This window comes from Coenobita brevimanus, chromosome 101 (genome assembly GCF_032717465.1).
Source record: "Coenobita brevimanus isolate Jiangsu-jjx chromosome 101, ASM3271746v2, whole genome shotgun sequence".
Classification (NCBI taxonomy): domain Eukaryota; kingdom Metazoa; phylum Arthropoda; class Malacostraca; order Decapoda; family Coenobitidae; genus Coenobita; species Coenobita brevimanus.
The window spans coordinates 585,853-597,904 of NC_137054.1; the positions used below are offsets into that span (position 1 = coordinate 585,853).

Here is a 12,052-nt window from a genome sequence, read left to right on the forward strand (position 1 = left end):
CCGTGTCCAACCCCAGACCGTCACTCACTGCTCGACTCTCACTGGCTAGGCGGTGGTGCGGCCACAAAACTCATGGTTCAGCAAAATTTGAATCAAGCCAGACATAGCAAGTGCTCACAGACATAGCAAGCGATAGCAAGCACTCAGTGGTGCCCTACTTGGGTCCTACTTACAACTACTTACATATGATACTTACACACTACAGGTCTCCCTCGCTATCCGATTGGGTTACATGCCTGAATAGGCAATCGTAAATCAAGCAATCGTATACTGAACTTAAGTTTTTTTTTTTTTTAATGCGAGGAAGAAGGAACCAAAGGCCATGAGCCCACAGTAACAGTTCCCTCCAAGAGAAAAACAAAATACAATAGAGAGCCAAATTCAAGATCCGATCATTTTGAGATGCCTGGACACACTGCGTTTGAAAGACTGGAGATCATAGGCAGCAGGAAATACAGATAGAGAGAGAGAGTTCCAGAGCTGACTTGTTGCATAAATGAAAGACTGGGAGTAACGGTTAACTCTTGCATTAGAGAGTTGGACAGAAAAGGGATGAGAGTTTGCTGCCAGACGGGTGCTACGCGCCCGTCATAGAGGTGGAGGAATGCAAGCAGACAGTTCAGAGGAGCAGTGACCATTAAAGTAGCGATAGAAAAGAGATAAAGATGCAACAGTGCGGCGAAGAGACAGAGGTTGAAGGGAGTCAGTAAGAGGAGGAGAGTTAATGAGACGAAAAGCCTTTGACTCCACCTTATTGAGAAGAGCTGTATGTGGGGAGCCTCCCCACACATGAGAGTTGTACTCCACACAGGGGCGGATAAAACCCCTGTATAGAGTCAACAATTGTGCAGGGGTAAAGAAAGAGCGGAGTCGGCTTTGCACACCCAATCTCTTGGAAGCAGATTTTACAAGAGATGTAATATGATCTTTCCAAGATAAGTCCCGAGTAAATGAAACCCCAAGCATGTTCAAGGATGATGCAGGATTAAGTTGAATATTATTAAACATTAATGGGTACACCTGTGGAAGATTCTGTCGGGTTGATAGGTGTAAGAACTGAGTCTCAGATGTATTAAAGTTTAATGAGAAAAATAGGGTTGCATTCCTAGACTCATATTTATGTGCCCTTAAACTATACTGTACCACATATTTTATAAATAAAAGATGTTTTATGTGCTGTACTTACGTGTCACACAAACTCCTCCCGGCATCATAAACACTGGTTCCTCACTCCCTCTTCACCCAAAAAGCTAAACAATCGACGGAAGGTTTGACAAGGGAGGCTATAAATAAAAAATGTTTTATGTACTCTACTTTAATTATAACAATCACAAAGCAATGAAAAACACACATCCAACTTAGAATTTGAAATATTTTCATAAACACTGACTTTAAGACTTACGTGTCATACAAACTCGTCCCGGCACCATAAACACTCGCTCCTCACTCTCTCTTCACCCAAAACACTAATCAATTGACGGAAGGTTTGACAAGCTCATTTCACCAGCCTTCTTAACGTTGGCAGCATTCTTAAACACTGTTGATACCATAGACTGGGCCAGACCAAGGGCGTGAGCAATGGAGTTTACCCCTTCACCTCGCTCATGACGCCTAATGATGTTGAGCTTGGACTCCAGATTTAAGCTCTTCCTGGCTCTCTTAGGCTTGAGATCAGAGGCACTAGAGTTTGCAGGCCGCTTGAAGACATCACGGAACTTGTACTTGAAGTTAGGCGAGAAATAATAGTGAAAATCACAATGCTATGCACAGGAATACAAAGCTAGTGAATCAAACGGGAGTGCGGGAAAGGCTAGGCTGAGCCAGGGTTGCCAGATTTTTGTGACCAAAAGTAGCGGTAACAGGCATCAAAAGTAGTGAATTTCGGTATAAAGTAGCCCAACATAATTATGTACAGTATATATACATATCTATCAATAAATCTATCTACAGTATCTCTCTCTCTCTCTCTCTCCACGAGTATATACTGTACATACAAACGCAAATAATTTAACTGTGCACAACTTACCAGTTGAATGCCATTAATGCTCATGTAAGGTTGTTCGAAGTGATGTAAGCCTAAAGTTAATTAACACAGAACTCCTTACTTACTGCATTAACTAAATTTACTTCTCTTTTCTTTAAATTATGTCATTTCTTTTACATTCGCGGAACTAAGCTGTTTTCTTCTTCACAAAACATAACTCTTACTGTTGGACTTAGTCATTTTTTCAACTTAGCGAAAGTATTTTAGGAACTAAAGGAAAGTGTTTTCTTGCACCTCATTATAATTACATATTTAAATAATTATTCAGTAAGTCTCCATGACCTCGTCTTCGCAGCTGAAGATTATCAGGGTCTGCTTCACATCCACAAATCGTGGATGAAGAAAACACGACTGACTGGGGTGGTAATCTCATACGTTCAGTTCAAATTAAATAGCCAGTCAGGGATTAATGCAAGAGTGTGAGAAATTTAAAGAGCGATGATATGATAAATTATAATTCATTATCTTCTTGTGTCTTCAAAAGATAATTATATTAGGCTATATTTTAAATGATACATAATCACTAATCAACCTTTGACTTTCATCTCAGTAGTAGCCCAAGTTAGCCCAACTTACTTAAAGTAGCCCAAAAAGTCGCAAGAAGCTAAATTCTAAATTTAGCAGTGCAGGGCTTCCAAAAGTAGTCCAATTTGCTACTTGTAGCCCAAGTTGGCTTTGATGGGTGGCTGCACCATCATCCTTGGCGCGGCGATCGCAGTTCTAAACAAATACCTATCAACTTGCGCTGAGGAACGCTGGACCGACCGTGCTCGTGCGATCGTAAGTATGAGCCAGAGCAATCGTATAGAGAGCCAAGGGTGCTAAAGAAGATCGATCGTATACGGGAAATATCGTATACAGAGTGCATCGGATAGCGAGAGATTACTGTACATATTATTACAAATGGTTACAAACAATTTTTCCCCGCATTAAAAAGTGTGTCTCCTGACACAGTGGTGGAGGTATTAAGTCATAATGTGGCAAGAATGCAACTGGACAGAATATACAGTCAGCTGGGACTACATTTGAGTATAATAATAAGAGGGATATTATTACATAATTCAAGAAGCTGGATGTAAGAAGGGATTAATATATAAATATACATGGCCATGTTGGAAAGATAGAGAAGGTTATAAGTACTAGTAAATACAAAAGTAGAATGTAAATAATGTACTATCGTGGTACAGGCCACTAATTAACTAGGCACAAGGTATATGACAAGCGTATTGATAGTAAGTACGTGTAATCACAATAATACCTCTATTAGAAATATAGTAACAGAATGCACCACTTTATACACTCCAGTTTATCTTACATAGAATGCACTGTCAGATATTCACTTCCCTTATCTCATTTTTATATCACTAGTTTTCATACCTTCACTCACTGTATGGTAAGTATAGGAATATTATTACATTTTGTTTCAAGTAGCTTAGATTTCAATTTTGCACTGGGATTTCTTGTCTTTTCTTTTCTTCAGTATGATCTTCACATCTTCACCAATCATAATGAGTGTTACTTAGAACTACCAGTTTCCAGGTCTTTTAGTTGTCACACTAACCTTGTTGCTACACAGATCTCATGCAACCTTTTGTCCATTCCCTTGAGACAACAGTACAGGATACATACAATTGCAGTAAAACCTAGAAAACAAGACCACTGGAGGAAATGCAAAGACAGCATGTACCCAGGAGTGGTTAAAAGCTGAAGAGAACTGGTTCATAATGAAATTAGACTGATTCAGAAAGTTCAACATACTTAGGTTGTCTGATGTGATGGAAAGATTGTTTGTTGGTAGATGAAAGGTATTATTAATAGATTGTTTGTTGGTAGATGAAAGGTATTATTAATAGGTTTGAAGATGTCATATTTGTGGGAGCGAAGTGCGAAGCGATAATGTGTAGCATGGGATGTTACAGACTCAGACTTTACTGTACAGTAATCAGGGGCCTTATATAAACCAATTGCGGATAGGGAATGTACAGGGGTTCCTGGACAAATAAGACTGACAGGAGTTGAGACATTAAAGAAGAAATAGCGGATGTGATTTAGACGAGCATGGTGTACCTGGCTTTTGGGGGCCGGAACAAAGGTACAGACAGGTTGTACTGAAAAGTTACGGACTATCCACAAGGAGCAGCGCTGCCAGGAAAAATTGTTAGGAGGTACGCAGCACAAACTCGAGAGTTGGGTGTGAGAAAGGCACATCTGTCGAGGTCACTTGAGGAGATGAAGGCAATATAGAGATGATCATGGGAGAGAAGAAGGTACTCTGAAGAGACAGAGGCTTGTACCAGGGAGTTACTGTACCAGAAGGGAAATGAGAATGATGTGAAAGAGATCGAATGTGATGGAAGAACGAAGAGGAATATGAACAATTATATCTTTAGTAAGGAATCTGGCCTCTGGGATTGGGTAGTAGTGTTCTAAAGAGGAAAATGAAATCACAGGAGACAAGCCAAAGGTTGAGTGAGCCGATTCCAAGGTAGAGCGAAGGTCAAAGAGAGGTACTAGATCTAGGGTGACCGACCATCAGCAGCATTAACTAAAATACGAATTAGGCTAGAAACTTGGGAGACAAGAGAGTCCAAAGAAGCCTGCAAATTATCCACATGTAATTTTACATACATCAACTCTGATACAATATTTACCTTCGATACTTCACGCTTAAGAATTGACATAAAATTATTTAAGATGTTTGTACCATCATTTAAATGGTGTGTCATCTCTTGTAGCATAAAATGTTGAACATTTGACACCTTTTCCTTGGACTCTAGACCATTTGCTAATTGAAATAAGTCTTCCTTAAATCCAGAAAGGTCATGGGCAGTCGCTACACCAAATACTCCGCTCAGAATTTCTCCTCCAAGATCAAAAAGTCCACATTTCACTCGTGAGCGGCCCACAGGCATTCAGTTAGGGAAGGAATCTTGGAGATGGTTGAACTGAAAATGAAGATAATCTAACTTCCAGCAAATGGGCAGGTAGAGTGGGTACCAAAATGTGTCTGTGGGATGTTGATTTTTAATATCTGACAGGAGTCCCTGCAGGTCCTCTAGTTGATGTGCAAAATCAGGCAGGGCGATGGCCACGGCGGCCAGGGGCTCTAGGTCGTAGTGCAAGGAAACTACATCCTTCAATATGATCGCCTCCTGCGCCAACCAAGGCCCCGGGCCGTACAACACCATCGTCCTCACCCGATCCAGACCCGACCAGAGTCAGCACTGCCAGCACGTAGACCCATAGCATCTTTCCTATAAAATGAGTTGATGTTAGAGGTGATGTTAATGCAGATGGTAACGACAGTGTGAGATGATAGCGTTATGCAAGAGACTTAGTGGCAGAACGCAATTTGGCACGATAGTTATTAACAGTAGGGGAAAGTTGAATAGTAGTGTCAGAAGGAGGGCTTAGAGAAGAGGAAGAAGGTTGAGTAGGAGTTTGTTGTGGAGATGTGGTCTCTGTTAGTGGCTCCTCCAAGACTATGCGTTTTGATGCACGTTTGAGATCATCTGCATGCACCCATGTCGTCTCTGCCTTGTATGGATCTCTTAATTCGAATTTACCTTTATGAGATATGACACGGAAGGGACTCAAGAGTTTACTCTTTAGTTTGAATCTCTGTCATGATCTAGGGCAAAAACTAAGTCACCTACTTGGATGGTAACATCTGTGGCAGCGGCATGTTGGTTACGTACCATCTCCTCATTTGTAAGGGCCAGATTATCCTGAACGTATTTATGAATTTTCTGGAAGTTGGATAAGTTGACTCGCATGTAGTTATCGTAGTTGTAGATCGGATCCGGTTTGGATTGCGACAGTGAATAAGGTAGTCTTTTGTCAAAGCCATAGATGACAAAGAATGGTGTTTCTCCAATTGACTTATTGATGGATGAATTAATTGAAGCAGCTACCTGCGGAATCCACTCGTCCCAGGTGGAAGTCTGATCTCCCACTGTGTGACGCAGACTCCAATATCTTTCTATTCTGGCGCTCTACTAGGCCATTCGAGGCTGGATGATGGGCCACTATATTGCATTTCTTAATTTTGTATCGAAGACAAATTTCTTCCAGTACTGAATTATTGAATTGTGACCCGTTATCAGTTAAAATTACTTCTGGTGTTGTGAAAGGGCAAATTACTGAATTAATAAAGGCATGTGCCCCTTCGTTAGCAGATTTTTCACGCAGTGGAACTAGGATAACAAATTGAGAGAAATGATCGATTACCACTAATAGATAGACGAAGCCAGATTCTGTACGAGGCAGCTTCAGATGATCAAGAGAGAACAATTTGCCAAGGTTTTGATGGTACTGGGTACTGCAATATAGGAGCAGGTTGACAGGTTGTCCCCTTATGACGGGCACATGATAAACATTCATCACAGAGCGCTTCTATATCCTTTCGCATAGTGGGCCTGTCGTAAAAGACTTTGTATAACTTGTAGAGAAGTTTTGTAGATTAGTTATACTGTATATATATTGGACTTGTGGATGAGCGGTTGTTATACTTGAATAGTTTGTAAGTAGATAAACTTGGTTCCCTTTTGTCATGCAATGACAGGAGAGGTAAAGAATAGTATGGGACTATTTTTATTTGTCTTGGAAATATTAACAAAGTCTCACACACACGAGTGAAATATGAGTAGAGTCCCGCCTGCTACCTCCTGTCTCGCTGTCTCTCTCTCTCTCTCTCTCTCTCTTCCATGTTGCTAAGCCCTTCTCCCTACTACCTGCCTGTTCTATACTACCTGCCTGTTCTATGGCTAGCCTCCTTCTGCCCTCTGTTTCCTAAATTCTGGTGAAGCAGGGGTCGTGTCACATGTGTTACACTGTGGTTGGAAATTTCTAGAAGGCTGTGTGTGAGTATGTGTGTATGTGTGTGTATGGTCACGAGGCGCTGTTGTGTTCCTATAAAGCATTCCTTGAGTTAAGAGTGTGTAAGCATGTTTAGCATTGCTCGATTCTCGCAGACACAATACCTGTCTCATCATCTGACTTCCTGCTTCTATCTGTCTCTCTATCTATCTGTTTATCTATTTATCTATTATGATTTGTAATTATATTATGGAGTCCCAACAGGCCAATAATATGACAGATGCGCTTGCCGTAAGCTTCTGTCTTTGCCAGGGTGTGATGCATGAGGGGAGTCGTGGATTAAATGAAGGGCAGCAGGAACTAAGTCTGTTGGAATGACTAGTTGCTTAACTTTGCGATGAGGTATGTTGTTACCTTTCAGTGCTGAGTGTTCATAGAGCAATTCATTGTTGAGGAAGAAATCAGATACAGAGACTGGTAACTTTGGCCGGGAAGAATCATAGCCTGACTCTAGAAAATATATGACCTGTGACAATATAGGGTCCACACGCTGGAATCTATGTAGTGTGTCATAATTGAACGCCAAGTTTATATCGCAACCGGTTGAGACTGTGGCTAATGCCGCGAGAGGGCATCGGCTACGACAATGTCTTCCCAGGAACGTATTCAAATGTTGGATTATAGTCATTCACAGTGACTGCCCAACGTGCAAGTCGACTGGTAAGGTTACGTCCCCGAAACAGGTCACATAAGGGAAGATGGTCTGTTTGGATGTGAACAGGATGACCGTAGATGATGTCGCGGAAATGTTTTAGAGACCAGACCATGGCAAGGGCTTCCCAGTGAGGTACACTAATTCTTTTCTGCGGGTTTAGCACACGGCTGGCATAGGCAATGACACGTTTCTCCCCTTCAGAGTCATTTTGCATTAGAACGGCACCTAGGCCTACTCTGGAAGCATCAGTACAGAGAAGAAATGGTTTTGAATAATCAGTGAATGCCAAAACCGGGGATTGTGCTAGGGCATTTTTCAGTGTTGTAAATGCAGTTGCCTGTTCATCAGCCCACACAAAAGACGCATTTCTCTTTAGCAGTTTTGTTAAAGGTGCAGCTATCTGGGCGTACCCCTTAGTGAATCTGCGGTAATAGCCACTAAGACCGAGGAAACTGCGTACAGCATCGGTGTTGGTTGGAGTTGGGAAATTTGTCATGGCTTTAACCTTGTCATTTGATGTATGAATTCCGTGAGTGTCAACAACATGTCCTAGGAATTGGAATTTCGTATGTAAAAAGTCACACTTTGATAGTTTGATCTTAAGTCCAGCTTGTTTGTGTCTAGTGATCACTTCGGCCAATTTTTCAAAGTGTTCCTCCACCGAGTGACTAGCGATTATGACATCATCTAGATAAGCAAAAATTGAGTGACCTATCATGCTGGCGAAAACTGTATGAATTAGCCGCATGAATGCTGATGGTGCATTTCTCAAACTGAATGGAAGTCTACTGAATTGGTAGTGCCCGGATGGAGTACTGAAGGAAGTGATAGGACAAGATGATTCCTCCTTTTCCACTTGCCAGTAACCACATAAAAGATCTAGGGAGGAGAAAACACAATTCTTTTCGCCTAAGGATTCCAGCAAATTAGTGAGTACAGGAATTCGAAATCTGTCCGGGACAGTCAACGCATTCACGCGTCTGTAATCTATCACTGGTTGTAACTCACCACCTTTCTTTGGAACCAGAAATAGTGGGCTGTTCCATGGACTATCAGAGTGTTCAGTGACCTCATTATCCAACATGTCTTGAATAAGACGATCAGCTTTTTGACGTTGGCTGTGTGGTGAACGGTAGGCAGGTATATATACTGGCTGAGCTCTGGGCAATAATGTAACATTAAACCGAGGTTTGGCCATTGTTAGGCTTGGGTATGGTGGTATTTTTACCCCCATCATTAAGTCAGGGTATCACATCTAGGGGTATCGTATATTGAGGTATACCTGTACATAATGTAATCATAACTGTACTTTACTCACTTTGTGTTGGCATTGATGGAGGGTAGAGGAGTACACCATGCAATATAGTGCACTTAGTCCCATGTGGTTTAGTAGCTAATGGCTCCCACAAAGATTACTCCAGCATGGTGGGCCACAGGCCGATCACAGCACAAGGGGGTAGCCACTGTGTTGGTCACAGTTGCACAATGCACAGATATGTCCTCACTATACAGCGTCCGTGGGAGAGAATGAGAGTGACAGTAGGCTTGGCGTATTGGGTGGTCCACTCCTGCAACACATTGTGATTGTCTGGCATGTTGCGGGGTCTGCCTGTGCACTGATTGAAGCCGGATTATACAAATCACTGTTGAAAAATGCATAGTACCACTGATTGCTTCCTGTTTTTGCTAATTTCACAGGATACTGTTTTAATAGAGCTGAGCAAAAAGCACCGGATATTGCGACAGTGGATAGTTGAAAGATTACTGCAGCCCAAATATAGCTCAGCGTGCCACCACTTCCTGCCTGCTCCTCCCCAACCTAGCCCAAGTGGGTGGGAAAAACCGCTGTCAGTATTGGCAGCTGCGTTCGGAGTACACTGTGCTCGGAAAACGATCCAGTATGCTTGCGCAATACGCTCCATGTACAACAATTTCTCAGTTATCCAGCATAATTCAGCCAACTCCCTACGCCAGATATTTCAGAATGCCGGATGTTGCACAGATACCTCCAATCGGCTATCCATTCAGCATTGAGCTGGATAGTATGTCACCACCTTAAGGTATCCATCTTGACCCTCTGTCAGCAATTTTTCCAACAATAATACCCATGCATAAAAAACTAAAATCAAGCATAAAATACAGTACAGTAATGATACAGTACATTTAGTACAGTAATACAGTATATAATCATACTGTACTCACCTAGTGTTGGCATCAGTGGAGGGTAGATACGCACAGATACGTCCTCACCATACAAAAGTCAGAGTACAAGGACACAAAGCACTGAGTGGCCACAAGGTTAGTCACAGCACTACAGCAAAGAGTGAGGCTTGGGAGGCCACAGACTAAGTCACAGCGTGGGTCACAAATGCAGGGTGCACAGATATGTCCTCGCTGTACGGTGTCCCCGGGAGAGAATGAGAGGGTGATAGTAGGCTTGGCACATTGGGTGGGCCACTCCCGCATTGCATAGTGATTGGCTGGCGCATTGAGGTGGTTTACCTGCGTGCATATTGGGCTCCATGTCTGAGCCAGATGATACACCTCACCGCCGGAATGTGCATAGTACTGCCGATTGCTTCAAGTTTCCTTGCAGGATATTGCCTAATTTTGCCGGATACAATATTGTTTTAATAGAGCCGATCAAAAAGTGCCAGATATTTCCAATGATTTGGTGTTGATTGCAGTGAATGAAAGGGAGGCAGAGGAAAGATTTAGGAAGTGGTAAAATGGTATGAGGCACAAGGGCTTAAGAGTAAATGCAGATAAAACAAAAGTTATTGTAGCTAGGGTTGGTGGTGGTACTGTCAAAGAAGAGGGAGAGTGGCCATGTGCATTTTGCGACAAGGGCGTGGGAAGTAATTCCATCTTGTGCAGTGTTCGTGGTAAGTGGGTGCATAAGACATGTAGTGGTATTAGAGGTAGACTACGAGATAATGCTGATTTCACGTGTGTGGTGTGTCAGAGAGAGCATGTGGAAATTGTCAGACATGAAAGGATTGATCTTGGTGGTGAGTCTCTTGAGAGTGTGGAAGACATTTGTTAAATGGGAGACATGTTATGTGCTGGAGGTGGGGCTGGTGTTTGCCCTGTGGCTAGAGTGAGGAGTGGTTTGAAGAAGTTCAGGGAGCTGTTGCTTCTCCTGACATTGAGAGGGCTCTCCCTCCATGCTGAGAGATCTTTGTATGCAGCATGTATTAGGAGTGTAATGCTGTATGGTAGTGAGACCTCGGCAGTAAAGGCAGAGAATATTTTCAGGATCAGATGTACAGAAATGACAATGATTAGTTGGATGTGCAGTGCGCCCCATGAGTGCGAGGCCTGGGAGGGCTACATTTACGATGGAAGAGTTGAGGGGTAGGATGGGACTGGAGTGTGTTGGTGTTGTGATGATGATAGATAGATTGAGATGGTTTGGGCATGTGGAAAGGATAAGGAATGATAATTGGGTGCAGAAAGTGGGAAGTTTTAACATTAGAGATAGGCTTGCGAGAGGTAAACTGAAAATACCTGGGACAAGATAATTGAGTGTGACATCAGAGATAAGGGACTGAGTAGGGAATCTGCCAGAGGTCGAGCAGCATGGACATTCACTTTAGGTAACCAAGGCTGACACATGCAAGCATGATTGAGCGTATAAAAATGAAACAATTGTTTTGGGCCAGTTCTTGCAATGAAGGATAAGTATGAGATTACTGTAACAGACAGGCAAGCTGTGGTGCAAAAGAAGAAAGCATATAGTGAGTGGATAGGAAACAGAGGCATGAAGGAAGTTGAGAGACGGAAGAGAGAGTTATATGTAGGGAGGAAGAGAGACATCAAAAGATTAGTAAGAGAGAGTAAGAAAAGAGTGGATGAGGAATTTCAAAGGAGTTTGAGTGTAAAGTGGAGGGAATGTAAGAAAATGTCCTGGAAGGAGGTAAAGAGAGTTAGACAGGTTAGACATGGTGATAAAGAGGTTAGCAGGGGTGTGAAAGATAAAAATGGTAGATTGATAGGAAGCGTTATGAGGAACACACTGAGGTGGTTTGGCCATGTGGAGAGGATGGAGGGTGAAAATCTGACGAAGAGAGTGTATGTGAGTGAGGTGGAGGGGGGAAGAGGGAGGGGGAGGCCGAGGATGAGATGGAGGGATGGGGTGGAGAGGTATATGAGAGAGGGGGGTGTGAGTTGGGAGCAGGGGAGTGAAATGGCGGGGGACAGGGCGACTTGGAGGCGATTTGTTTGTGGCCACCCCAAACGGGATTGAGGCGTCTGGCAATAGATAGATAGATAATGGGGAAGGGAGAAAAGTGAGCAGATGGAGAGAACACTTTAAGGAACTGTTAATCATTGAGAATGAAAATAATGCTAGTATAAGTGGCAGGGGAATAGCTGGGAGGAAGAGGGTGGTAAGAAGGGAGGAAGGGATCAGTGGGATGGAAGCAATGAAAAAAGTCAAAATGGAGAAACCTCCAGGGATTGATGGAGTGCGA

The 12,052-nt window shown here is 42.7% G+C and overlaps 1 protein-coding gene across 1 annotated transcript in view; it reads left to right on the top strand.

Moving 5' to 3' along the window:
• The window catches only part of LOC145414872 (mannose-6-phosphate isomerase-like), a 114,891-nt gene that overhangs the window by 94,715 nt on the left and 8,124 nt on the right, over window positions 1-12,052 (top strand). The window lies entirely within an intron of this gene.